Below are 27,359 nucleotides of genomic sequence, written 5' to 3' on the forward strand. Positions count from 1 at the left end.
CTTCATATTCCAGGGTGGTAACTTCACGGTCTGGTTAATGAAAACGTGCATCGAATCTCGGTCACTGTTTAATTATATCTTTTATTCATGAGTTTTTTTTTTTGAGAGTGTTTAGAGAGATTTTTTATGATACTGTAAATGAGAAGAAGCCGACAGAGAGAGACGGTGGCATTTTTTTCCCATACCTGTACCCAGGAGGTGAGCTCACGGGCTCAACCTGAAAGAATTTGATAACACTAGCCCTAGCTTGAAGAGCCTAGCCCAGGCAAGCCCGGGCGATGGGGCTGTGCAAAGTCGCCCTCTCCTGGGTCGGATGTGTAATTAGTGGTGGCCACGATAAGAGGGTTATCGTGTCGCGCCGCTTTGTCCATGTAGGAGTGGCATGAAAAAATAAATACATTCTAACCTTCCAGTAAATACATCAAAATTACTGGTGGTAGGGCGTCTTGTGAATCAGCACGGGTAGATATCACAGCCCTGCCTATTCCTGCCTTAAAGCAGTAGCATTTCGTTTTGAAGGGTAAGGCAGTCGTTGTACTATTAAACTGAAACATAGAACTATAGTCTATTCCAATTACGAAGTCGTTTTAGACACTTCTTAGAACGTAACTCTTCATGTTTCGCATAGTTTAAAATAAGAACCATTTTTTGTTCATGGTCGTAAATCATCATTTAAAAATACACAATCAATCTAAATCATTATATTATTTTTATTTTTATTTATTTTTATTTAATGAATCACCAACAAATGAAACACTGGCTTAAACATAGGGTACAAAAATATCAAAACATGACATGTGCTCACTTAATTATAGGTATCGATTATCGGAAAGCCTTCGACACAATCCGACACTCTTCTATATGGACCGCCCTAATCTCACAACGCGTTGAACACAAATATATAGAAATAATAAAGTATTTGTATAACAACTGCACAAGTAGAGTCAAACTTGAGACGACAGGACCACCGATACCCATAAGGCGAGGTGTGAGGCAAGGCGACCCACTATCTCCGAAAATTTTCATAGCGGTACTGGAGATGGTCTTCAGCAAACTAAATTGGGAAAGAAAAGGGCTGAATATTAACGGCAATTTCATCAACCATCTAAGATTTGCGGACGATATTATTCTATTATCTGAAAGTGCTAAAGAGATGGAATCAATGATACACTCGCTAAAAACTATGAGCTGTGAAGTGGGTTTGGAAATGAATTTAGAAAAAACAAAAATTATGTCGAACAGTATAAAACATCCCATATATCTCGACGAAAAACCATTAGAATACGTAGATAGCTACATATACTTAGGCAAACAAATTTCCTTTGGAAAACAAAACAATGAATTAGAAGTTGAACGAAGGATTTCAGGCGCATGGAAAAAATTCTGGAGTCTAAAAGACATACTAAAGGGAACGATGCCTATTAACTTAAAAAAGAAACTAATGGACACATGCCTGCTCCCCTCTATTACCTACGGCTGCCAAACGTGGAAATACACGCTACGCGTAAAGAACAAAATCAGGTCTTGTCAACGAAGTATGGAGAGAAGCATTACGAATGTGAGAAAAATACAAAAAATCCCACATAATGTCATACGGGAAAAGACTAAAGTTATAGATGCACTAGATTTCTCACAAAAGTTAAAGTGGCGCTGGGCAGGCCATGTAGTCAGGATGAGCGATGACCGCTGGACCTGTAGACTCACGCTATGGCGGGGGCCTGCAGGTATTAGAAGGAAAGGAAGACCGGTAACGCGTTGGGACAACGATATAATAAAAATCGCTGGTAAAGACTGGAAGACAATTGCCAAAAATAAAGACAAATGGAAAAGTCTGGAGGAGGCCTTCACCCTCACATAAGAGGGGTTCTTGCATGCCTGCATGCTAAATTCATATAACCTTTTTATATTTTTTATGTTGATCCGACTAATATTATACACAATTTATTAAGAATTCTATCATAATTAGTATCTATTATTATTAATGTATTATCAACAATTTATATAATTTTCGTAATGTCACTTTTTTTTAAAATGCAAGAAATAAAAGGCTTTTTATTTTATTTATTATTTTATAATTATAGGTAATCACAGCTAACAATTATACAATTATACAATTAATTCACACACACCCAATAACATAATAATAACATCTGTCAAATGGAACTTCGTAATTGGAATAGAGTATAATGTCTCAGGATGAGTGGCGGTATTTACGTTATGGATGCCTTTCGGGTTCCGGTAATCACTTGTTACCAGACGGGCAGTGAGCTCGTCCACCTACTTATGCATTAAAATAATAATAAAAGTCCATTGAAAACGTTCAAATTTCATTACTAAACACATTCGCAGCCTCCATGCTATAACTGCAAAAATAACAAACGGTGCAACCGAGAGTGGGCACGTCCCGTCAAATAAATTCTAATAAAGTTAATTAAGCCTTCCCGGGGTATTATCTCAGTATAATTTCAACAGTCCCGGAATTAAAATATATAAAAAAAAAATTGGCGGCTCTCTCGACGATTACGCCTAACGAGATAACGCAGCTCTGCGTGGCCGAACATTGTTATATCAAAGTAATGTAAATTTCATATCGCATCGAGATGTTACTGACGCCTAATAAAAACAGGACGTTATTTCATAGAGATACAGTTTGATGATAATCCGTTCTGTTGTTCATCATAAGATAGAATACTGAAGATAAAATAATATTGGAATTTTTAATATTATTATTTATTGCATAAAAGAGAGGATGAGCTCATGACCCACCTAGTTTTAAGTGGTTACCGGAGACAATATACGAGTATATATCAACAACGTGAATGCCGCCACGCAACTTGAGACATAAGTTCTAAATCTCAGTTTTATAGTACGACTGCCCCTGTATATCGGCTCTAACCACTTAGCATCGGGTGGGCCGTGAACTCGCTTATCCATGTAGACTATTGTAGACAGTAAATAATGTGTTTTTTTTAATTCAGATAGGTGATCTTATTATATATAATATGATGTGGCCGGAGCATGTATAATAACCCTGATGGGGTTGGAGACAGCATCGAACATTTCCCGACTTGACATTCCATTGTACAACTATACTTATTAATTGTCACTTGATCTCAAGATTACTATCCATATTCGGTTCCCGGACTGTCTTTGTTTAAGGGCCCTCGTTATCTGGATTTACATTAGGCATAACAAATACAAGATACACCACGTTGAAGATGAAGTAAAATATTTTTGTTACTGTTCAATTTCATTAAAAGAGGACCGAAAAAACAAACATTGGTTGTATATTATGAAGATTAGCTTAAATTGTTAATTGGTTAAAAATATACAGAATATATTTATCGTCTCTGCAACTCGGAACTCCTGGTCTACCTCATGTAATTCAAGTATACTTGTCGACCGCGATTCAAGGATCCTCAATCCAATCAGGCACTTATAAGTCTTCAACTAAAAAGAAGAAAAAAAAAAACAAACAAAAAATGGTTTAATTTGTAAGGGCCCGACAAACGGAAAGGGATAGAAGAAAAATATCTGATGAGTAAAAGAGACGAAAGAAGGTAACAAAATACACCATTAACGGCTATCTTGTGCACCTGTGTTATGTTCTGTGGAAAAATTATGGTCCCTTGAGATAGCACAAGATGTTACCCCTATTATATTTTACAGCATAATACATACTTCTTTTGCTATTTAGTTAATCCATTTATAGTGTTTTCTTGGTTATTCCGAAAGGATATTTTATCATACTGGTTTGTGACTCGACTCGGTGGTGCAATAGTTAGCGCCTCTGACTGTTGTGCCGAGGGTCGTGGGTTCAATTCCCACATCGGGCTAGCTTTGTGTGATGAACAGGCATGTTTGATCTATGTCTGGGTGCTTTTTATCTATACATATATGTATATATTTAAACGTATACAAGTTTGGCAGTATGTGACAGTCTGGCTAACAGTATGTGAGCTGTTCCCAATTATTATCTAAAAATTAATACGTGAAGCAAAAACATTGTACCCTTTTTTACGAAAATTGCGCGGACGGAGGAGTATTAAATTTCCCACACTTATAGAGAATATAGAGAAGGAGTGCAGAAAGCTAATAGTTTTTTAAATTATGCATTAAAACACATTAAATCAATAAAAAAACCATTACACACACTATCATGTATTTGACACACACACACATACATACTATTTATTTGTTTATGTCAAACTTTTCTTATTGCTTTTAATCTGTGGTCAAATTGAGAATAGATTAGATATTGTTTGTCTTTATTAATATTTGTCAAAAGTGTAGTCTTGGCGAAATCTGTGATTACAGAAGTATGTCTTTGATAATAGAATGATATAGTGTACAAACTTATAATTTCAATTAATTATAATCGAATTTCGACTATCGAGTTCGAGGGATCACTAGTTACAATTATTATACATTAAAAGTGAAGTGAGTGAACACACGACATATTTTGGTTAATTAGAATATCGTTATTTAGTTGTCCTTAAACTAACGAGACTTAAATCACTCAGAGGTACGATCCTAATTATACTATCTCATTTGAGACCAGATAAATGTTTCCGATTCTTAATTTTGCCTGTTCAGCTTAGTAAATACTCCCTTGATATTGTGTAAAATGGTATAAGTTATCAAATGTATCATTACTATATATCAGTAGCATACATATAACAAAGGTATTTATTAAAATAACAAGAACAATTAAGAATTATTCACGTATCTAGAATATACCTGAGGATGAATATTGAATGTACAAACCACATAGATTTGTATCGCCTTACGTTAGCACAGATATTAAACACCAGCGACCTTTAGATTGTGTCATAATATAAAATTATTTGTATTGGATTTCATCTGTTTCACGATCTCATTGAAACTATGAACATTCGATTTTCTAAGTAATACTGCTTATAACAAACGTTTTAAGTCCAACTTCAATTAAATCATATTCGAGGTTTGTAGTCTATACTATAAATTACGAATAGGCTTTCATAGGAAAGCGAATGTTAGCTTTGTAACCCATACATGAAAATTCCTCTGCACGCCTCACAGAAGTACTGCATCTGCTTTAAATTTCAATTTATTAAATAAATAATTAAAACCAGTATTAATTAAGCTTTTCAACATTTTCTTTAAATAAATGCCAATTTTAAATATCAATGGACTTAGCAGGCAGGCGAGCATACGGCCCACCTGATGGTGAGTGGTTACCGTCGCTCATGGACTTCAGCAATGCCAGGGGCAGAGCCAAGCCGCTGCCTACCAACTAGTAAGCTAATCATATAAATAGCGAATAGAGTAGCAAAGAACATAATCCTTCAAATACAAAAGTAAATTCATTTTACAGTCACACATTAATAAAATATTTTAATATGAAAACACAAAAACCTTTTAACGAATTTCACTTCCGGAAAATGTTTCGTATTATTTTCATTTACGAACAATGAACAGAATCTTATCGGCTTATAAACTTTCCTTTTATGTAAACTTTTATGGACAGCCTCAAAGTCGCAGGTACACGTTGAACCGCGAACAAACCGAGCCAAAACCGTGGGACTGCAGTAATGCGGTGTGAACACGTACAAAATGTTTGCTTTCCTTTTGTAGAGCTGCTCTTAGTATTGGCGTAAGTCATAAGATAATAGCGATTTTTTGACGTGAGATACTAAATATTTATTTATATATGCCTAACCTCGAGGGCCATTAAGCAATAAAAAAAAAATTCGAATCTTCAACATCAAATCTATTTTTTTAAAAACTTAGATTATACTTTAAAATACTTAAATAAATCAATAAAAGAAAGCCTGAGAATATACTGTACATCGAGCTATATATTGAGCAATTAGTCATTCCTTCATGTTATTTTAACAGTTGCCTTAAATCGCTAATTGATCGCTTTCACGAATACTAATTTTACCGTGACGAGAGTTGTATGATCACTGACAAAATAAAATCTAAATACCTAAACAATACTTCAGTAGCTGCGATAAATTATTAATTTGTTATTAGATCTATTTGAATTTGTTTTCATTTTATTGGATGATAGATGAGTTCCTCGCTATATTTTGTAAATTTATGCACATAAACTTTAAAAAGTTCAACATATTTGGATTAATATCCCCCAAAGAAAAACGGGGCATCAATTTAAGCCATTGGTAAGTAATCATTTATGTACATTCGATACAATAAATTATATATACCACAAATCGCTTTTTCCTTTGATTTGTTCCTTTCAAGAAATCGTAGGAACGAACGGGGAACTTAGAGACTTTTACATTTATTGTTATTTGAAGTAGCGGTGTTTGCCAGTTCTAGACTACTGCAAGATGGAGAATATGGATTTCAAATGCATTCTGTTCTATTCGTTATTTACGAGGGATTTTAAAGATATTTTTCAATTCAATTCTCAAAGTTTGAAAACGTATTTTCATGTGACATTCCTTTGAAGTTTGCTTCTTTATATATTTTGCATAATTTGGCTTCGTTCGTATTTTTGACTTCGAAATCGTTGTATAAACAGTTTACGCTATTTTTGTATTCTTCTTTATGATATATCTGATAAACATTAACATTAAAACTTTTTAATAATGAAAAAAACGTATTTAAATATATTTTAAATGAAAATTCACTTAACCGCAATCACAAATCGTGATATTATTTTATTGACATTTACTAGATGCAATCTGTGAAGTCAATAAGCTTTCAGAATCCATTTTAAAAGAGTATTGACAAAAATTCCCTGAATATTCCTAACATTCGATGAAAGCAACGAAGCGAAAAATACAATTAAAAAAGTATGAAAACTCTTAAATTAGTACGTAACAAGTTGGTCGTAGGCGATAAACCGCGTCGACAGATCCGGAGATTCGTTCACGTAATCAAACGTAATCCAGTTAAAACTTTTCCAATAAGCCGCCCCCTAGTGATGCATTCCTCCGTACAGATATCTCGTAAAATGTCCGACGAAAAACATTAAACTTGTAGGTTAAAAATGGAATACGTGTACATAATATTTAGCGTAATTAATACTCACAGGCGGACTTTACATAAGTGTTATTAACCATATTTTTATGCTATTGCTTTTTAAATATACTTTTTAAAAACCTTGATAATTCATGTTTAAAATTGAAGCCGTAATTGTTATAATTACCGCGTAATTACCGATGGTGTAATAAACGGTAAGAGTTTTAGTTATTTAGGCTGAAAGCTTTAATTCTCGTCTATTCTATAGGATTTATTTTAATTAAACATTATAAGTTGATTTGTTTAAACATTATTATTTTCATCATGAAAAGCACTCCGAAAGGATGGAAGAAACATATAATTTTCTCGACATCTTGGTAAACTCAACGCACCATTTAACTAATGAGATAAATTCCGTTGCGGCGATTTTTACCCTCGAGAAATTGAACAAGTAATCTCTCAATCTTTTAATGACGTGAGAGATGAACTCCGTCAAGATCGGCGTCGGATTCTGGGGTCTCCGGGATTACGAAATGTCATTTCGTTTCGTGGCTTAATTATATAATTTTTGTATCTGGATAAGTGACGAATCAAATTTAATATGACGTTGGAATGGATTGTTCTGATATAATACTAGTTTAATTATTCTTTGACAGAAACTGATGGGTTTTTGTTTTACAATTAGTAATAAACGTGAGTTAAGGAGAACGGTTGCACTTTCTCACCTATGCGAGCATACATTGCGCTATCTAAGGTATCCTATCTTTATTCTCTAATAAATAATAACCGTCATCACGTAGACTATACATTAAACACTGTATAGCCATGATACTAAGACTATACATAAATAATAAAAATCTTACGTTACGGACGTTTTTTTCCGGTTAGGGTACCCCTCCGCATCGTCCCATAAGGAACTTCGTTCCAAAAATACCTAAAGTAAATACATCAATACGTTTAACAAAAAACTTAATACCTCTAATACATTAGAAGCTTATACAAAGTACGAAATTAGTCTCTGAAATGATGCTCGATGCGTGCCATCAGTCACTTCTTTACCCCCCCAAACAAAATATACAAGCAATGGAATGGAAACGATGAAAATCGTAATCCATTCCGTACTCTTAATAAGACGAAGAGATGATATGGAAATTTAATTTTTTGCTATAGCTGAAAAGATGATCCAGGAAAATAATATTTTATTTTATTACCTAAAGTCGAAATAACTAAGTTGAAATGTATATTTATGTTCCGTTATGGACATTTTTAACGATAATATGCTTTTTGTTAAGAGTAGACGAAGCCGAGATCTACTTAGTATTAAGTAGTAGATATAACAACGTCAATACCCTGGACTGTGGAGGGTATAGGTAAGGAGAACCATCTCAGTATATTAAAAAGTGTCCACTGAAGGGCAGCAAAATAAGATGGCGCCATGGTAGCAAGTGGAAAGATTTTAAAAACAGCGCTATAAGCTATTACACTTCTGGTATATTCCGATTTGCACTGCTAGCACTGTAAGGTGTGACGTCAAATTAGTATACTATACATACTATTTCCCCTTGCTACACTAGCGCTAATTCGGTGAGTTTTCGAACTATAATTTGCTGTTTACAAATGGACATTGTTTTCTACTTGTCCCTATACAAGATGGTGCTCCTTACCTCTACCCTCCATACCCTGGACCACACCTCGAGACATGAGATCGAAATCTCAATGACGTATAATGGCTGTCCCAAATCTACAAACTGAAACGCATCACTGCTTTGCTGCATAAAATATTCATTATTGATACTACCCGCCAATAATTAGGCAAATATATGTATTATATTACAGGTTAGACTTTCATTACACGATGTTATTATTTCATCGACGTCATTCGTGAAAACGTGTTTAATACATATGTTCTAAAAAAGTTATACCTACCCGCAGGATCATTCAAGGCACGACGACTTCAAAAACAAAAGTAGACACTATTCATTTTTGAAATTTCAAATATAACCGCACTTATTAGCGCATTTGCTTGTAGCCTTTCATTTTTATTCATTTTATTGGTAGAGTCGTACAAATTAAGTGTGAAGTCCGAAAATAATAAATATCATTCTAAATGAACGAAGCGAATTCGTGTATAAATATTAATAGAGTTTATGGTAAGAGTAACAATAAATTGAATGCGTTTTAGCGTTCCGTCCCCTCAAGAAAGGCAACAACGATTCGGAACAGAAGGTTCACTTTGTCTATCACACATTTAATAACGCTTTTAATGACAGATTACTGCAAAATGATAATACAATTGTATTAACAAGTTAGCTCTAAAAAAAAAACATTTAGTATTCCGTTTAATTCCCAATACTTTACGACAATCTTAACGCAAACTCTGGCCAGTTTATTCATAAACCACGCGACGTACTCGCGCGTCCATAATTCTACAAAACAATTCTAAAACTATTACTACGTAATCGTAAATTCCACCTTAATTCTATTTTATTCTCGACATTACTTGGAAATGTATCTTTGAACATAAATATTTTATTTATATTATATTTATATTTATATTTTTTTTGCTATAGCTGAAAAGATATTCGAGGAAAATAATATTTTATTTTATTACCTAAAGTCGAAATAACTAAGTTGAAATGTATATTTATGTTCCATAAAATATTTTAAAATTAAAATATTTTTAATATGTATTATGAAATTTTGTTTGGTAAGTACGAAACATGCGACAAGTTGCTTAGTAACACAACCTGGAACCGCTGAGCAATCATTTTTACAATCATTAAGTAAGTCATTATAATAATAAACGTCATGGATATCATTCTATAAGCTAATAATTAATACACTCAAAAACACAAATTTTTACGGGTTTATTTTTGAGCCTTCTGAAAAATCTATTTGTTGTTAACGATGACTCATTCAGAGTAATAGCGTAACGGTTGCCCAATAGGCTTTCTGCGAAATTATACAACAAAACTCCCCCTAAATAAATGTGAATAGTTATTACATCAATAAAATAAAAAGTAATTGCATAGAAAAAGAAACAATGGATCTAAAATAAAGAGTATTCGAATCATAAAATTGCATTGGGTTTCGACATTTAAAATTATTTATTATAGTAATGTACCCGACATTAAGAAAATTAAAAAAAATGTGTTTTTGTCTGTGGTTTCGAAAGAATATATTTAGAAGTTTTTTTTATAGGTCTTTCCCTGATTAACTGTTTCTAATTTTATAAATCTATATATTAATACGTGAAGAAAAAACTTTGTATCCCTTTTTACGAAAATTGCGCGGACGTAGGAGTATGAAATTTTCCACACTTATAGAGAATATAGAGAAGAAGTGCACAGTGCTAATATTTTTTTTAAATAATGCATAAAAGATACATTAAATCAATAAAGAAAACATTACACACACTACATACCATGTATTTGACGCACACACGCATGCATACTATTTACTGTCAAGCTTTTGTTCTTGACTTGTCTGTTGTCAATTGGGAATAGATTAAACATCGTTTGTTTTTGTTAATATTTTTAGTGTAGTTTTGGCGAAATTTGTGATTATAGAAGTATAAAATACAATCATAATAGTGTATAAACTTACAATTCCAATTAATTTTAGTCGAATTTCGACTACTGCTGGCCCTCTAGTACCTATAAACATCTCATGAGACATAACATATGATGTCTACTTAACAGTTTAGTTAGCAGTAAAAGTAGTTGCAAAATTTTACTATTGTAAACTCACATAATTTGGTGAACAAAAAGAAGGTACTATTCAGAAAGAGGCAGAACCAAAATATTTCAGATACGTTTAATAATAAAGAGGTTTTCGATGCTATTGTTTCCACGATAATAGTTAATAGTAATGACGTTATGCCACATATAACCACCTTGTATCTTTATTATACTTAAAGAATCAACGAGCAACGAGGTACTAATTTAACTAATTTTGATTGATGAGACAAAAAAAGAATAAGGTCACCATACACAAAGGCAATGAACAGCATGATTCATATAATGCAAAGTGGTTTTAAAGTAATTGAAACTTCCTTCCATTACGGAATGTTAACGATACGCCATCGCCACTCGCATCGAGTGTGACATATTCTCTATAAAAATATTCCCGTAGCGAATTTAATAACACGCAAAGACAGAAACGCGGTGCAACTATTTTTAGTTTTTCTTAAAAAGTACCTGTTTTGTTCGAAATTATTTATCCCACTAAAATTATATTTTCACATTTTGTTTTTTTGTTTATTTTTTCTATATCATTGGATGAGTGAATGAGTAAAAGTCATATATGCAACTGTCACAGCTTTCAGATGGAAATACAGAACTGCTTTGCCGCAGAAATATTTAGGATTGCCATCCTTGTATGAACGCCCTACCACCTAACATTCAACCATGACTTAAAAACTGGGAGCAATTAAGAAGAAAACCGCAGGATAATTGGCCATGTTCCAGTGATGTTTAGCACAACTGATTTTTATTTTTGTGACATTTATATATAAGCGTACATTTAAAATAGTTTAGTGTATTCCTCCTTTTCTTATGTTATTTCTTGCTTGCTGATTATTTTTAATTTCTTTGTTTCCATGTTTTTGTTTCTCTAGTGTTTTAATTTGTTTATATTGGTGAGGACCTTTAGTTGGCTTTTTGTTTCTATTATTTGTTATATTATTATACTCTGTTAATTGGCTGTTGGTTCTCCTTGTAGTAAATAAATAAATCAATAAATAATAGCAGTGACGAAGTACTATGATTAAAAAATATCCTAACGACTGACACAATATGTATGTAAAAAAATCGAGATAAGAAGTATGACTTAACTTCATTAGAAAAGGGCTCAAAATGGAAAAAAAATATAAAAAAATAGTTCGCAAAAACAATAAGCATCCCAATATTTCGGATTACCTTGCTGTATTTATAATGAGCTGTCACATTAATTTCACCCGGATGAAGTTAAGCGAGACAGATCCAGCCACACAAATTGTGATTTAAAACTGTATGAAAACAATTATATTTATTTTCTCTTTTTATACTTTATATCCATTATTAGTAGAATTCATACCCGATTCTGTAGACAGAATGGTAAACAGTCGACGTCGCCCAAAACACGTCATTACGGATCCTCCCGATCCATTAACGGTGATTTTAGGTACCACAAGCACCGGTCACCGTCCTCGTCGAACCCGTCGCTTGCGACGAAGGGCTCGACGTGCGAATTAACCCATAAACACAGCCCACTGAGTTTCTCGCCGGATCTTCTCAGTGGGTCGCGTTTCCGATCCGGTGGTAGATTCTGCGAAGCACTGCTCTTGCTAGGGCCAGTGTTAGCATCACTCCGGTTTGAGCCCCTTGAGCTCACCTACTAGTTAAGGTTACGCTGAAATAGCCTCTCAAGGCTATCAGCTTAGGTAGGAAAAAAAAAGAAGAAGAAGAATACTGTGTTAATTTCAAAGATTTTTTGTCATGTTTATTCTAGGTAACATTTGTAACTAAAGCAGATCGGGTTGGTTCCTTTTTCGATAACTACATTCGTATCATTGTCAGCAACGTAAATAGTGTTCGAATATACAGTATATCTCTTAATCGATGTGCGTGTTACACGTACGTTGAGTTCATTGACTTTAACACTTGCATTTTATAAGCGTAACTCACGATCCTTCTGGGGTCATATACAACCGGCTAGTCTGTATACAACAGAAGTAAGGGCCACGACGATATCAAATTAAAATCCTATAGCCTACAATATATTGATATGTGCAGTCTTTTATCCGATAAACAATGTATTTATACATTTCCCTACACATATTTTTTTGTATTTTAATATTTATCCTATTCTATTTATTGTATAAACGCACAGACATAAATAAGACGTAAGATAGAGTAATAAAAGAGTATTTCATGCATTAATAAAAAAAAATGATAAATAATAGTCATGCCAAAGTACAAAGCTTAAGTATATACATTATACAGTATTCATCAAAGCCAAATTAATCATCACGATGATTTAAATCTCTTTTTTATTATCGTAAATCCATTATAACTAACCTGAGTATAAGTTGACGAGTCTGTAATGATTGTTCAGTGATTGACATGCATGGGAAAGTGATGATTTTGATTGATTTAATATGTGAAAGTGAAGATCGTGTAAAGATATCGTGAGAATCGCGAAACCACGCAAACGTGCAACAATAAGTTTTACCGTCGAAATTTATGATTCGTAATACTAAGGTATTTTTGATAATCCCTACAAAAACGGAATAGTTTGATTTGATATTCAATAAAGAGGTGTAACTATTGTTTTTTTCGCGCATGAGGGTCAACGAACTCATGGCCCACATTCTATTCTGTTTTCTATTCTATTTTATTCTTCAAGTGCTGGATAAAATGTCCCAACGATAATTATTACAACCGGTGGATGGGCCTATCAACCAGTGAGATTTGTAACACTGTCCCTAGCAAGAGCAATATCTCGCAGTATCTACCAACGGATCAGAATCGCGACCCACTGAAAAGATACTCACTGGGTTGTGTCTATAAGATGTTTAACAACGCCAGAAGTTACAAAGAACCTTCCATTGTTTACCTTCGAGTTTCACAAACGAAGCACATAACATTAAAAATATTTTATTTCAATTGAAAAATGATATAAAACAAAATCGAACACTCCATTAATCAAGATAATTCAATCTATAATTCTATAATAGTGGAAAACGTCAGTAGTTTTTAAACTTATAACGCTATTGGGTACTATTAGATCGAGCGTGATTCAGAGTGCTCTAAAGAATTAAAGTTCTCGTAAGGCTCCGCAGTTTGAATTACGTCGTGAAAGTAAAAATAGTGTTAAGATATCGTGAGAATAATTAAATTATATAAACGTTATAACGCATTTATTATTTTATTGCACGCGATTTCGGATTGCCTAATATACACGCGTAGAGCTGTTTCCTTTGATTATTAAAGCTATTTTAAAAGAAAGAATATCGAATATAGTGTACCTATTTGTTAGGATATTTGGCTAATACTTACCTAATTTTGAAAAGATATTTTTTTTTTGATAATTATTATTATAAATAGTACGAGCACTATATAATCTACTATATAATGTATGGCTTAGAACAAAAAAAGCTCATTGGATTTAAGAATTTATGTGATTATGTTGTTACTTTATCCAAACCGGGCAGAAATCAGCTTTGAAATTTCTTATTGTGTTTTTGGTTGACATAATGGCCCACCTGATGGTAAGTAATTATTGTCGCTCATGGACATCAGCAACGCCGGTCACTGCCAAGTCTGAGTATTTTTAACGCGTTTCACTAGTAATGTAAAAGTACACTTGTGAAGGCAGATTAGGAGATAGGAAATAAAAAAGTGTCTTTGTTATCTTAGTGATTGATCGTGAGACTTAATCGCGAACTGTTCAACTTGTTATATACTAGAATATTTACTTTGATAGGATATTATGAGAGACGATTTCTTAATTTTAGAAAGAACCTTATTTTATGCATCCAATAAAGAGAATTACTAAGCCGGTCCTTAAACGCCAGCCCAAAAATTATATTTTTATCAATACTCAATAAATAAATAAAACTTTTTGTGTATAATTGAAATACAATAATTTATAAATCATTTTGTGAATATTTTCTGTGTTTATTTTTGATGCACGGGAAACGTATGTATGTATAAGAATCTGTTTCGTAATTTTCGAATAAGTAACATACTGTTGAATCCTCCATTACAGAATTTACTACACCACCAGATATAACTGTTACAATGTAACAGACTCTTAAATTAAGTGCTCTCCTTGATGTTTCCGTAGTAGTATGACATGCCCATATTCAATTCATCCAGTAGCTTACTTTCACTCTTGGCTCTGCTAATGACCAAACAGCTGACGACAATGAACAAATTAATCTGCCGTCGATAGCATTCAAAAAGTTTAGAACCGTTAATGGCATCAAACTTAATATCTGAAACATCCATAGTATGTGCACAAATCAAAAAGTAATGTAAAAAAGTAACAATGTAGAAGTGTAAGTAATGTAACAAAAATCTACAATCACAAAGAAAACAATAAAAATAGACAAAAGCATGCGAACGTAAACAATAACAGTTTCTCTAAACAGAATGCGTGTATTCGCAACAGGCTAGCCGGATGTCTGTAAGTCAGCTTTATTTGGAAATTCACTAGAGACTCAATTCTGAGGGTATTACTGCCTGAATTCAGGCCAAATGCGTTGTGAGTAAAATGGATTTTATAGCCTACTTCACGAATAAACCCTTTTTTTATTGTCTACTTGTTGAACAGATGTGAAGTTTTGTTTATTTTTCCACAAGTATTTTGACAGTAGTTCACACGTTTAGCGTAATATGTTTTATTTATTGCCTGCAGAAGAATCAGTGTTCTTAAAATATTCTCGCTACAAGATCCAACGTCCAGTTCGGGTATTCGTATCAAGTAATTTATTTAAACTATGCTAAATTTGACTATATTGTATATCTTGATATAAAAAAAAACATAATATTGCATTATTCGTAAAACTCAATCCACCGAATTCTATTTTGGTTTCTATTTTACATTTTAAGAACGAAATGTGCAGAATGGCTGCTATAAAAACTAAAACAAGAACGTGCGTAAAATATTACTGTTTTCAATCTAAATACTATTTATTGAGATTTGAGTTCATTGACTTCAGAATGTCGATTCGAATCAGAACAGATTTTCTAGCAATAGAGATTAAATTAAAAATTTCGAGAGTCAATTTCGTTATAGAAAAAATTTAAAAACGTTCAGTGTTCCAAAAAAAAACAGTTTCAAGACTATCTCTAACAATCTATGTACGTAATGGATTCGATTTTGATTCAATTTTAATTTTAAACTTCAAGCCTTTATTATTATACAAATTCGTGTATAAATAATATTTTAATTTATTATTGACCATCATATTGTACTGTAACCAGTACTCCAACATTATTCATACAATTAACCGTACAATCGTAAATAAAATTAGCGTAGACTCGCAATTCCCTTTGACTACCTTTGTCCCCCGTGTTGTTCGTTACAATGAAAGACAACAACAAAGCTTTTTTTCTATCGATTAATGAAGCAACAAAGAAATGAATCATTAATTCATGTTAAGGAATGAACAACAAAAACATTTTAGCTCCCTCCGGTGGACGTTGAATCTTAATGCGTTAATCTGAATTTCAATGGCGGGAGTAATCGTGTCTCCGATAAACGATTCATGATTACATAGTTAGAATTCTTAATTGTTTGATCAGTGAATCTAGTAGATATACTTATGGATCATTCAGAAAACGAACGGAAAACAGTAACTGTAGATTTAAATTCTCAAAATATTTTAACTAGTGGTAGGCTGTATTGTGCTATCTGTTTCTGCCGTACAAAATAATGGTGTGAGAATGGCGTGAATTGAGACTTCGGCCTCATGTCTCAATGTGAGTAGCGCCATTCCGTTATGATGTCTATGGACTCCGATAGCCACTTAACACCAGATGGCCCATGAGATCGTTCGAAGAAATTAAAAGAACTAAGATACAACTTGTTTTAGCTATTAAACTATTTAGGGGTAATTGTCTAAGTAATTAATCCAACACTAAATGTGCTTGGAATTAAAACTGCACACAATTTACAAACCACAAAACAAAATGAAGACGAGTTAAGGATTTTGCTTCAACTATAGAAATTGTATGCAAAAAAAACCGAAATCGCGAATCCCTAGCTTAGTCACGTTCGAAAAAGGCATTTTAATAATAGTAGGCGACATCGTTCGCACAATGGTAGGCCCGTACGATATTCCGTTTCAATACAAAAGCCTTGGGAAGCCACTCGATATCCGTTCTAATAAAAACCGGATACGGCAGGATACACCCGGATGCGATCACCGCAGATCCACTCATGTTCACAATACTTTTTGTTCGATAATAAAAAAGAACTCCCCTGAATTTTCGAGGCACACTCCGTCAAAACCGCAGTTTATCGATTACGGTTTCTCTTCGATTTTTTTCTTATGTTTCTTTTTTTTAAGTATCATTGTGTGCGCCATATTTTGTTTTTGCTTGTCGCCTTTACAGATATGAATCAACGTGACAAAATTAGCATTTCATGATTGCCTTTTTCTTGGTACCGCTTAAAATGTTGGTTCTTATTTTTATTATTTACGATGGTACTTTTGCGTTCGCTTACAAATTATTAAAGCATTTATAATAACACATTAAATATGAAAGAAGTGTAGAAATGAAATGTGACGGATATCTGCTTCTCAAGTGGAACGTATTCGTGGACCAAACACTGAATCCTCAAAATCTATACAAGAAATCAGATCCTTTTCAATGCGTATTTCCATACGGTGGTATGTTATTGAGGAGTACTCCTTAGAATTGCAAATAGGTCTCCGGGCGGGTCCTATTGAAATGTCAATTTGTTTTCTATCGGGGTTGGTTTGTTTGGCTACCCCGAGACATATCACCGCACAATTGTATACATTGGCTTCGTATTGGCTAGATCAACCACTTTCGGTTTCATGACGTAACGGTCTTTGCATAAAATTTTGCTATTGACACCATTTAAGGCACAAGTTTTTTTTTTACGATGTAAAGCCTTTCCTTTAATAAACTCCGAGCACCTTTCTATTATCATGAAAAAAAACTTCATTCACAAATCATAATTTAAATCTGTAGTACTTAGACTCTCGTCTTCAGTTCGAATCTTTTGGGTTTTGGTTTAATACGGACTTTCTTCACTCTCATTGTTCATTGAAAAGTTTAAATAAATAACGCACCATCAAAAGTGTATTTAGGTCCGATCTTAAATGAGTAATTCATTAAATTTATGACACATGAAATGAATTAACAGAATAACATGTTGTGTGCGTTACGCACGTTAGGTTGTAAAAGGAAATATACGATCGTTGAGTGCATTAGTTCAGAGCAGAAAGTTCTATAACCCCGAACGAGTGAGAATCCCCGTGGAGTAGACTCGCCCCCTGCCGCTTAATTCCACATTCCACTGCATACAGTCATGCTCAGTTATTCAGTCGAGTTCCTTCATAAAACTTATGAGTTTGTTTTATTAACTTGTTTATGCGCTGACGCTAATTGTGCCGCAGTCACAGGAATTTAGTAAGCCCTGACTCATCTTTAGATACTCTAAGCATTATTAGATTCGTAATCCCAAAAAGGTTTACTCATTATAAATAATAGTTTAAAAAAACTAAAAAACACGCTTTATATAAGATTCAACTAAAAAATAGAAAATAATTTTTAATAAATTTAAATTGAAAATAGTGCAAAAAATAATTTAATTGTAAAAAAAGCGTGGGGTGCTTTTTAAGATATTATTGAAATAATAATTAATCTAGTCATATCTGTCAGAAAAATATTTAGAAGTAATAACAGCATGCACCCCACGCTTTTATTTATTTAAATTTATTAAAATTTATTTTCTTTTTTTAGGTGAATTTTATATAAAGCATGTTTTTTAGTTTTTTTTAACTATTATTTATTTTTCATTTTTTAGTTGAATTCAAATTTTTTTAATTTTATTTTTCAATATTGATATGTCATCGGTCCTCGATAAATCTACAAAGTTTGAAATCAGGCCGTTTAAAGTGGGTCAAAATCGCGTCTAAAGTAGTCAGTTACAAACATACATACAAGTGTAGCTAATATAGGGCGTGTAAAAATTACATTTTCTGTTCATATATTTACCGTAATACTTATTAAAACTACCCACGAGTCGTTTATCTATGTCGCCATATTGCGATGTCGCTATTTTCACGGATTTTTTTGTAATTGATACAGTTCCATGTTCCTAATAACCCACACGATTTTTTGGTATTTCTCTCAACAAAATATTTCATTTATACCTAAAACATGTACATCTCATAGTCCAATAATCGTCAGCAAAAGTGCTCTTAACGCGACGACAGCTCCGTAATCATCTGGTAAGCATTCGTTCGTAAAAGCAATATTTCTTGCGTACAATGTGAAAGTACGGCTTATTACGTCAGCAACTATTTGTCACGAGTGTGTACAGGAAAAGGGAGTATTCGTTGGAAGAAGCCTTTCAAAGTTTTATTTATTTCGGGTCGACGCTATGAACTTTTCGAAGGTCTTTTAGCGTTGCATGGAGCGACGTAAATTTTAACTTCTTAGATAGATTTATAGATACTTTTTGGTGTATTTTTTTTAATATAAAATTTAAAAATAACAGAACCTCGATTAGCCATTTCTAGACAGATTTTGTGCTGCAGATGATCTTAAGTTCTAAGAGTCCATAGATACGATAATGTAGATGATATTGCACATCGCGAGATTCGTTTATTTGGAATAAAATTTATACTGGCTCTAAAACTACAACTGATGAATTGCTTGCTGTGAAACATGCACCTTTACAAAGTGACATTTTAAATAAATAAGCAAGTACGAGTAGTAGTATTAGTAAGAGTAGTAGTAAGTATTTCTAAAAAGACTAATAAAGTAAGACGTCCTATTGTTTACTGTTCAAGTAGTGCAAGTGTAAGTGCATGTGCAAGTGGTGCAAATCGTAGTGATGAGATCGTATGAATTCAAAATCTGATGTATTTTTCTTTGTTCTGCGTGTTGACGAGATACTTCTACGATGAAAAGGTGTTATTGCGTAATAAAATCGAAGCCGTGAATCGAATTCATTTATTTGCGTATATACCGGAGATGGGTGAACTTGTAATGAAGGCAATGACAACTGAGTATTTCTGTAGCGCGATGACTCTATGGGCTCTGGCTTGAAGTGTATGAGAATTTTCGACCACATATAGAAACTCTTCGGCCCATTTAGACAAACAAAACCAAAACCTGAATACCTATGATAAAGAAGCGCGTGCATAATCTTATTTTGTTATTTCACAGTTTAAAGCAAATTTTTACACGTGTTCCTTAGTCCGTTACAAATCCTTAAACAGGGTTGTGCTGTATATGATAACCTTTTAAATAGATTTGTTTTTTTGGAGCGATGGAAAAATTGTCTCACCGCCTACCTGATGTTAAAAAGGTACTGCAGCCCGTGGACATCATGGGGCGAATACCGAATGAGACCTGTCAAATCGGAGTGCATCACAGCTTCGCGGTAGAACTGTATCTACCACACCAGTAAAACGCGATACATACATATTGTATACATATCTGGTTTCAATTGGAATAGGATACATGTTTGAACAGAGAGTAAATAAATATTCACTGTTAGATCTCACTGCATTGCCTTAAACTCCTTTGTCTAATTTTGGACATAAGTGTATTCAAATAATAAAATAAAATTAAGTTTTTAGAATCGCGTTGTTATAAAAATTATTTCAACCCTACACTCGCGAACAGATACACACTGTTATGAAATCTTACATGTGCTTTGGTTATTACGCAACCGACTTATAAAATTACAATGGTCGCTCTCACATATGTGTTAAGTCAGTTAATGAAAAACAATAAAATATAATTAAACATTTGATCATAATGTCGCATGTCGGGAATTTACGGAATAGGACATGTTCTTCGTGAAGATTACGATTTTTGTTTATTATTGGGAATTTGATAGGAAACTTATTTTTCTGTTTTTATAGCATCGAAGTATTTTCGTGCATAAGCTGTCAATAAAAGTAAACAATTAAGAAATTTGTAAGTCAATGTGCTTCACGTGCATAATTATGTAATAGACATTTTTATGTAATCGCAAAAATTATTTCAAATTACCCTACAAAGTAAACTGTACTAGTACACTCTTTACAACTGAAGACATGAGTGGATGAAGGGGATATGATACAATTTGTTAATTTTGAGAAAACAGGCAACAAACTTTTGTTGTTACTTATATTTTAAACGTACTTATGCCCATACATATCTCCTTCATCCACTCCAGAGTATTATTGTTTGAAATCATTTAAAATTAAAGAATACGTTAAGTGTCCATGGCAGTTTCATTCAACACATGCAATTTCTAAAAATAGCCTTTATTCCTGCAGTTTTAAGGTCTGATATGGTTTATAGGCACATAGCACCTTCATTCAATATAAAAACTCAAACTTCTTAAAAATTGTACTTAACCTCTTCGTCCATTCATGTCTTCAACTATTCTTTATAATAATCTTCTTATAATAATCTTCTATCTTTTTATTTTCTTCGAAAATCGAATTACTTTTAACGAATAAAAAAATTAACAACAAAATTCAAAAAGGTCGTATATCACCACATATTATAACAAACGTTTGCTTCTTTCATTCATGACACAAATATGTTTACGACTTCCCATCAACAAACCCTTTGTATTAAGATTTCGTAATTGAAAGAAAATTTAAAATAGAACGTTCTTTGTTCAAAAATAGACCGTTGGAAGTTTGGCATTGAACAAATTACTATACAACGCCATCGGTTCACATTTTGAACTTAAGATATTTAACGGGCACACAAAATAATACTAATGTTACGAATACATTACAATACAATGACATAATGTTGTCTTTTTTAGAAACATATTCATATTTTCTTCGATATCTTCTTCTATATATATAAAAATGAATTGCTGTTCGTTAGTCTCGCTAAAACTCGAGAACGGCTGGACCGATTTGGCTAATTTTGGTCTTGAATTATTCGTGGAAGACCAGAGACGGTTTAAAAAATAAGAAAATGCTCGGAATTATATAAAAAAAAAATTTTAATATTTATTTTATACAAAAGTTTAGGTCTTTTATTTATCGACTGAAGCCCTACGAAGTCTGCCGGATCAACTAGTTTATTTAATAAAATACGACATTATTCACACAGTTATATAGATGGTATTTGAGTATTAAGCAATCGAATCGATTACAATAAGTTTATTTAAATAATACTTATGAATGATTCATACGTTTTGTAATTGTTATAAATAATGTTTATCACGTATTCTCTGTGCTGACTGCGGACCTTGACAAGGAATGTTGCATAAATAACTTCTTATATTGAAGTAGCTTCAAGTGAATTAAAAATACTTACAATAAGCCTATGTTTGATGATTTTTATAAAATCTTTTTATTTAAATCAACTTCAAAATCTTCAAATGAAAAAAGAACAGCAAGAACGAATGTGCCAAAAATTCAGTTCTTTGCAAAATCTATTTTATATAATATGTTATAGTATAAGATACTGACTCTGCTAAATTAATCTTATTTAGACATATTGCCTTTCAATCCAAGGAACTTACTAATTACAAAAGCGATAAAATATATGAATTAAATCACTCTCAAAACTGCTTTTTAAAAAGATTCATACTAGGAAAATGGGTTAACGGCAAATCAATCAACTGCTCTGTAAATTATTACAAACAATCTATGAAATTGAACACTAATTAATCATTCCAAAAAATATATCCGGAGTTGTTAACTTGAAATTACTTTCATTAACAAATTACAATTAAATCATTTAAAGTCTAAATTTCGTTAGGAAATGAGGATGTAGTCGTAAAACAGATCAGTAATATCCTGTCTGCGGTGAAGTGTAAATGTGAGATAGCATGCTCGTTTTTTGGTTTTCTTTTGTACCATCCACTCACACATAATTTTGTATACCTAGTTCTAAATAAGTTTCAGTTAAAACACAAAGCTAAGCTATACCTTCTATGAGATAAGCCAAAAATACATTAGCGAGTCCAATTATTCCAAAAATCTGCAATTATTTATTTCTTCATTTAACGCCTAGTATTTAGCATCCAATTTTAAGTATCAAATATCTTGTTACAAAAATCAAATATTAGCGAACCGTTTATTATTGTATTAACCTTTTTCTAACGACTTTAAACGCGAGTCTGAGTTCAAATTGTAGTTGCTTAAATAATTTTTAACATTTGAAAAGAGTCAATGTTGTAGTGTCATAGAAAAAGTATTTAATTTATTAGAATGCATCCAGTTCATGCAGATGTTATCATAGTCTCCCAGACATACCCGATCCTGTAGACCGAATCGTAAACAGTCGACCTCGCCCAAAACACGTCATTACGGATCCTCCCGATCCATTAATAGTGCTTTTAGGTAACACAAGCACCGGTCACCGCCCTCGTCGAACCCGTTGTTTGCGACGAAGGGCTCGACGAGCGAATTAGCCCACAGACACAGCCCACTGCGTTTCTCGCCGGATCTTCTCAGTGGGTCGCGTTTCCGATCCGGTGGTAGATTCTGCGAAGCACTGCTCTTGCCAGTGTTAGCAACACTCCGGTTTGAGCCCCGTGAGCTCACCTACACTTCAGGGCGAAGCTAAGATAGCCTAGCCTCTCAAGGCTATTAGCATAGGTAGGAAAGAAAAAAAAATTGTCTCCCAGGCTGAGCCTGTGAGCTCGCCTACACTTTCGATGAAGCTAGCATAGAACTCGAAGTTACTAGCAATAGATAGACAAAAAAAAGAAAAAAACAAGCAATTCATAATACTCTTAATTCTTTTCAAATTAAGAACATTGTGAATTGTAAGTATCGGCTTTTGATATTAATAGAATTGTTATATATTACCGATTTCCAGTTGAATATGTCTTCATATTGTTGTATGTACCTGAAACCAAAAATAAATTTATGAGCATACAATGCATGTGTACACAAAATAATAAGACAGACCACATCGATATAAATTTGCAGCATACGATTATTTACAAAAACTAATCTTTACGCTTTCATTACAATAGTACCTAACATTAATAAAACTGACAGATTGTTATCCAAACTAGTGTAATATCATTTTATTACTTGTTTAGCTTTAATTTAATTTGACCATTCAAAATTGTAAAAGTGATACTCGTTGTCAAATTTTACCGAAATTAACCGAATCGCAAGGTTTGATTTATATAACATAATTTATCTATTACATTCACGTGCGTGCTAAGATATAAAAAATCAAGAAACTCCATGCTCAGCAATAGAAGACTGATAGAGATCGAATTTCTGAACTTGCCGGCATCCGAACGACGATTTGCAGAGTTTTATTGCGATTGATGTGCGTCGATAAGCCGACCCCACGTACGGCTGTCCAATTACTTACCCCGCGTGAGGACGGAAACTTATCTTAATTCGATCTAAAGAACAGCACTATCCAATGCTTTTCTATCGAGTTACATTATTTTTGCGATGCATGTTGTTGTGTCGTGTATTGATATTCACGATTTATCTATTCGATAAAGAAAAATCGATTATCTGATAAAAAGTCTGGCCTTGAGAAAGCGTCTAGCATTTAGAAATTGATCATCTGGAAATAGTTGGATATCCGTTACCATTCAATTTACCATCGACTAATTTATTACTGCATGACCAACACAGTGCTTATACAGTAATAAAGGGCTTAAAATATGGGACACGTACTTGATGAGTAAGCAAGAAACATATATGGTGTCTCCTAAGGTGAAAACAAACTGAAAAAGCACTTTTATAAATAAAAAAATGGAAAACACTAAGTACTATGCCCACCACCAATTGTGGAACAAAAGTGCAAAATGCCTCATGCTTTAGCACTTTTATAAAAATAGAAAGATTATCGTATCAATTCGACAAACAAAATTCCAAGTGTACTTAAATAGAAAGATGTATTGTTATGTTGACTTGATAAAAATGATTTATCATTCCCTTTCCCTTTCAATCTGTAAGTTTCCTTTGATAAATGCATGCATGCTCGGGATAACTCTTATTTTATCGGCTATACGATCTTTTGGTGTTTTTTCTCCATATTTTTTCGTATCAATATTCCGCATCATATTTTTGTATCTATCTCCCTCTATCTAATACCAAAGCCTTCACTTCTCGATCCCTTGAACTGAGTTTATTTTTCTTCTAATATGTTGTGACGATATAGATCACAAAACAAAACATATTTGACAAATGACTGAATCTCGCTAGCGACATTTTCAAGATAAGCTATCATTTATACAAGTGCTGAATGAGAACATTAGGACCGTCGGTCTATTGAGTAATTTCACCCGCTCGGTAGAAGCCCTTTGACGCTTACCTTCTAAAATATGAGCAAACAAAATTTGGAGATTAGCATAAGAGATAAATGTAAGTAATCAGCTCTAGAGTAATGATCTAGTTTGAAACACAATATTTGAAAGTAAAATTTCAAGTAAGGTCACCTCTAAATCCGTTACTATTTTAGGAATATTCAATTTCTTTAATTGCATTTGTATGTGAATAATCGAACTCACCACCTTAACCCACCTTATCCCTAAACTGAATTAGAACTACATTCTAAGCGCTTTAACACATGAGGCAAATTACTTTTGTAATTATTATTTAAATTAGTCTTCTTCACCCAAAAAAAAACAAGTGACAAAGAGGATCTCGACTACAAATCCGGTAGCCCATCGAGTTTTTAATCAGGAAACTCAAATTAGGTTTGTCGATGTTTACAGATTCTAGTTACATTCTTACATTTAAGAGCTAGATACGCTTTACCATGTACAGACATTAAAAATAAGTCTTAGATAAATTAATTAACTATATGTTAATTGAAAGTTGTTATTACTTTAAAGTAAGTCAAGTCTTCCTCTTAATAACTTTTAATGATCAATTTGAAACGCACAATATATTATTTACCGGGTTTTAGCGTGGTATTTTGTTTTCATGAATTTCCAATATTTCAGCACTAGCTACAACCGATAAATGTACTGAAAGTATTGAGGACTCGTTAACTTAAAAATTTTGGTAAAAACCCGTTTACTAATAGTTTAAATAAGATTTTAAATGTGAATAAGTTTACCGCTAAATACGGTATTATTTTTATCTATTTATGAATTTAATGGAATGTTTCATCATTGTATTCATAAATTTCAAAACGTCTGATTAATTTGATAATATCCAGTAATATAACTAATACTAATTAATTATTAAACATTACACTAATTTTATTATTTTGGACTCCTAGGTTACTAGGATAAATAGTATTTTAATGTTACAAATTAGGCACATACAATCTACAGGTTGACGTTAAATAGTTATATACTTTATCGACCTGAAAAATTCTCACCGTTGAAGCTTTTAACTAGAGCTTGCTTTTAAATATTTTAAACTATAATATAGTATAGTTACTATATAGGTAAAGTATATAATATAATATAGTACAGTGTATGATAAAAGTAAAAAAAGATATATGTAGTATAACAGCGTTTGAGGCTTTAATTATACTCCAGGCTTAGACGATGCGATGCATTAGCAATGTTTGCCACTTACGATCAGTTGGACCATGAGGTCAGAATTGAAAGTAAGCCATTATGAAACCTTTTATTTAGATATGTGATTTAGTCAGTGTTAGACGCAGCTTAGAGGTAAAAGACAAAAAATATTTAAAGTTATATTGTACATTTATATTTAAAAATTTCATTTTGAATACAGAATCTTTCACTCATGTACTTGGTCGGTTTTATATAATAGTTCAGTGAAAGAAACTTTAAAAACAATTTGATAGTTTGTTTTTCTTTGGTCACCGTCCGTTGTCTTCTAGCTCCAACATTTATAAACGATACAAAGCCGGCATATCCTACTATGAAGTCACAACACTACAAATATTTCTTCAATCTTCTTAGAAGATATCTGTTATAAAATATTATCTTAAAAATGTTCAAAAGTACCCTTCAAAAGTTTAAAGTACCGACATCTTGTAAACGTCATAGCACCGAGCTCCAGTACTATCGTGGATTTCAATTTTCCGGCTGATTTATTTGAGGATGAGTTAGATAAGCTTCGGGCGAGACCGAGAGACGTATACGGCGCCCTATAGTTGTGTGGGGCGTGACTAAATGTTTGTCTATTTCTGAAATTTAGAGGTCAAATGTCGAAAAACTTTGTACTAATATGATGAGAATCACGAAAAGAAACATTTTTTAATTCATTTTTTAAGTTTCACCGTCGCATTTTCGTTGGTGCTTGTGTATTTTCAAGTTTACCCTCATTTAAGAAGAAAAAAATCTATTACTAATGAAGAGTCTTCTTCATCTATATATATAAAAATGAATTGCTGTTCGTTAGTCTCGCTAAAACTCGAGAACTCGCTAAAGCGATCGATTTGGCTGATTTTGGTCTTGAATTAAGGAATTGTGGAAGTCCAGAGAAGGTTCAAAAGTTAGATAAATATGAAAATGCTCGAAATTAAATAAAAATGACAATTTTGTTTTTCCTTCGGATGGATTCCTTTTGTTTGTTTTAAGTTTCTTTTATACAAATAGGTCTTTTATTTATCGATTGAGGCACTACGAAGTCTACCGGGTCAGCTAGTTAGTAATAGATTTTTTTTCTTCTGTTTTCTCATGTCTATGCATATTTATACTTACGGGCATATTTAAAAGCCTCCTTATATGAGAGGCGGGCGCTTAAAGCTCGCTCTAATGAA

At 32.9% G+C, this 27,359-nt stretch overlaps 1 protein-coding gene and 1 long non-coding RNA gene across 6 annotated transcripts in view; both read right to left on the reverse strand.

Annotated features, from left to right (window-relative positions):
• Positions 1-27,359, reverse strand: part of Fas2 (neural cell adhesion molecule fasciclin 2) — a 133,543-nt gene that overhangs the window by 50,921 nt on the left and 55,263 nt on the right. The gene's annotated exons all lie outside the window — the stretch shown is intronic.
• The window catches only part of LOC149501022 (uncharacterized), a 39,048-nt gene that overhangs the window by 2,910 nt on the left and 8,779 nt on the right, over positions 1-27,359 (reverse strand). The window contains exon 2 of the long non-coding RNA XR_016324607.1: positions 23,504-23,543. This is a non-coding gene — a long non-coding RNA (uncharacterized LOC149501022). The remainder of the gene's footprint in view (positions 1-23,503; positions 23,544-27,359) is intronic.

Source organism: Bombyx mandarina, chromosome 18 (assembly GCF_030267445.1).
Source record: "Bombyx mandarina strain Sakado chromosome 18, ASM3026744v2".
Taxonomy (NCBI): domain Eukaryota; kingdom Metazoa; phylum Arthropoda; class Insecta; order Lepidoptera; family Bombycidae; genus Bombyx; species Bombyx mandarina.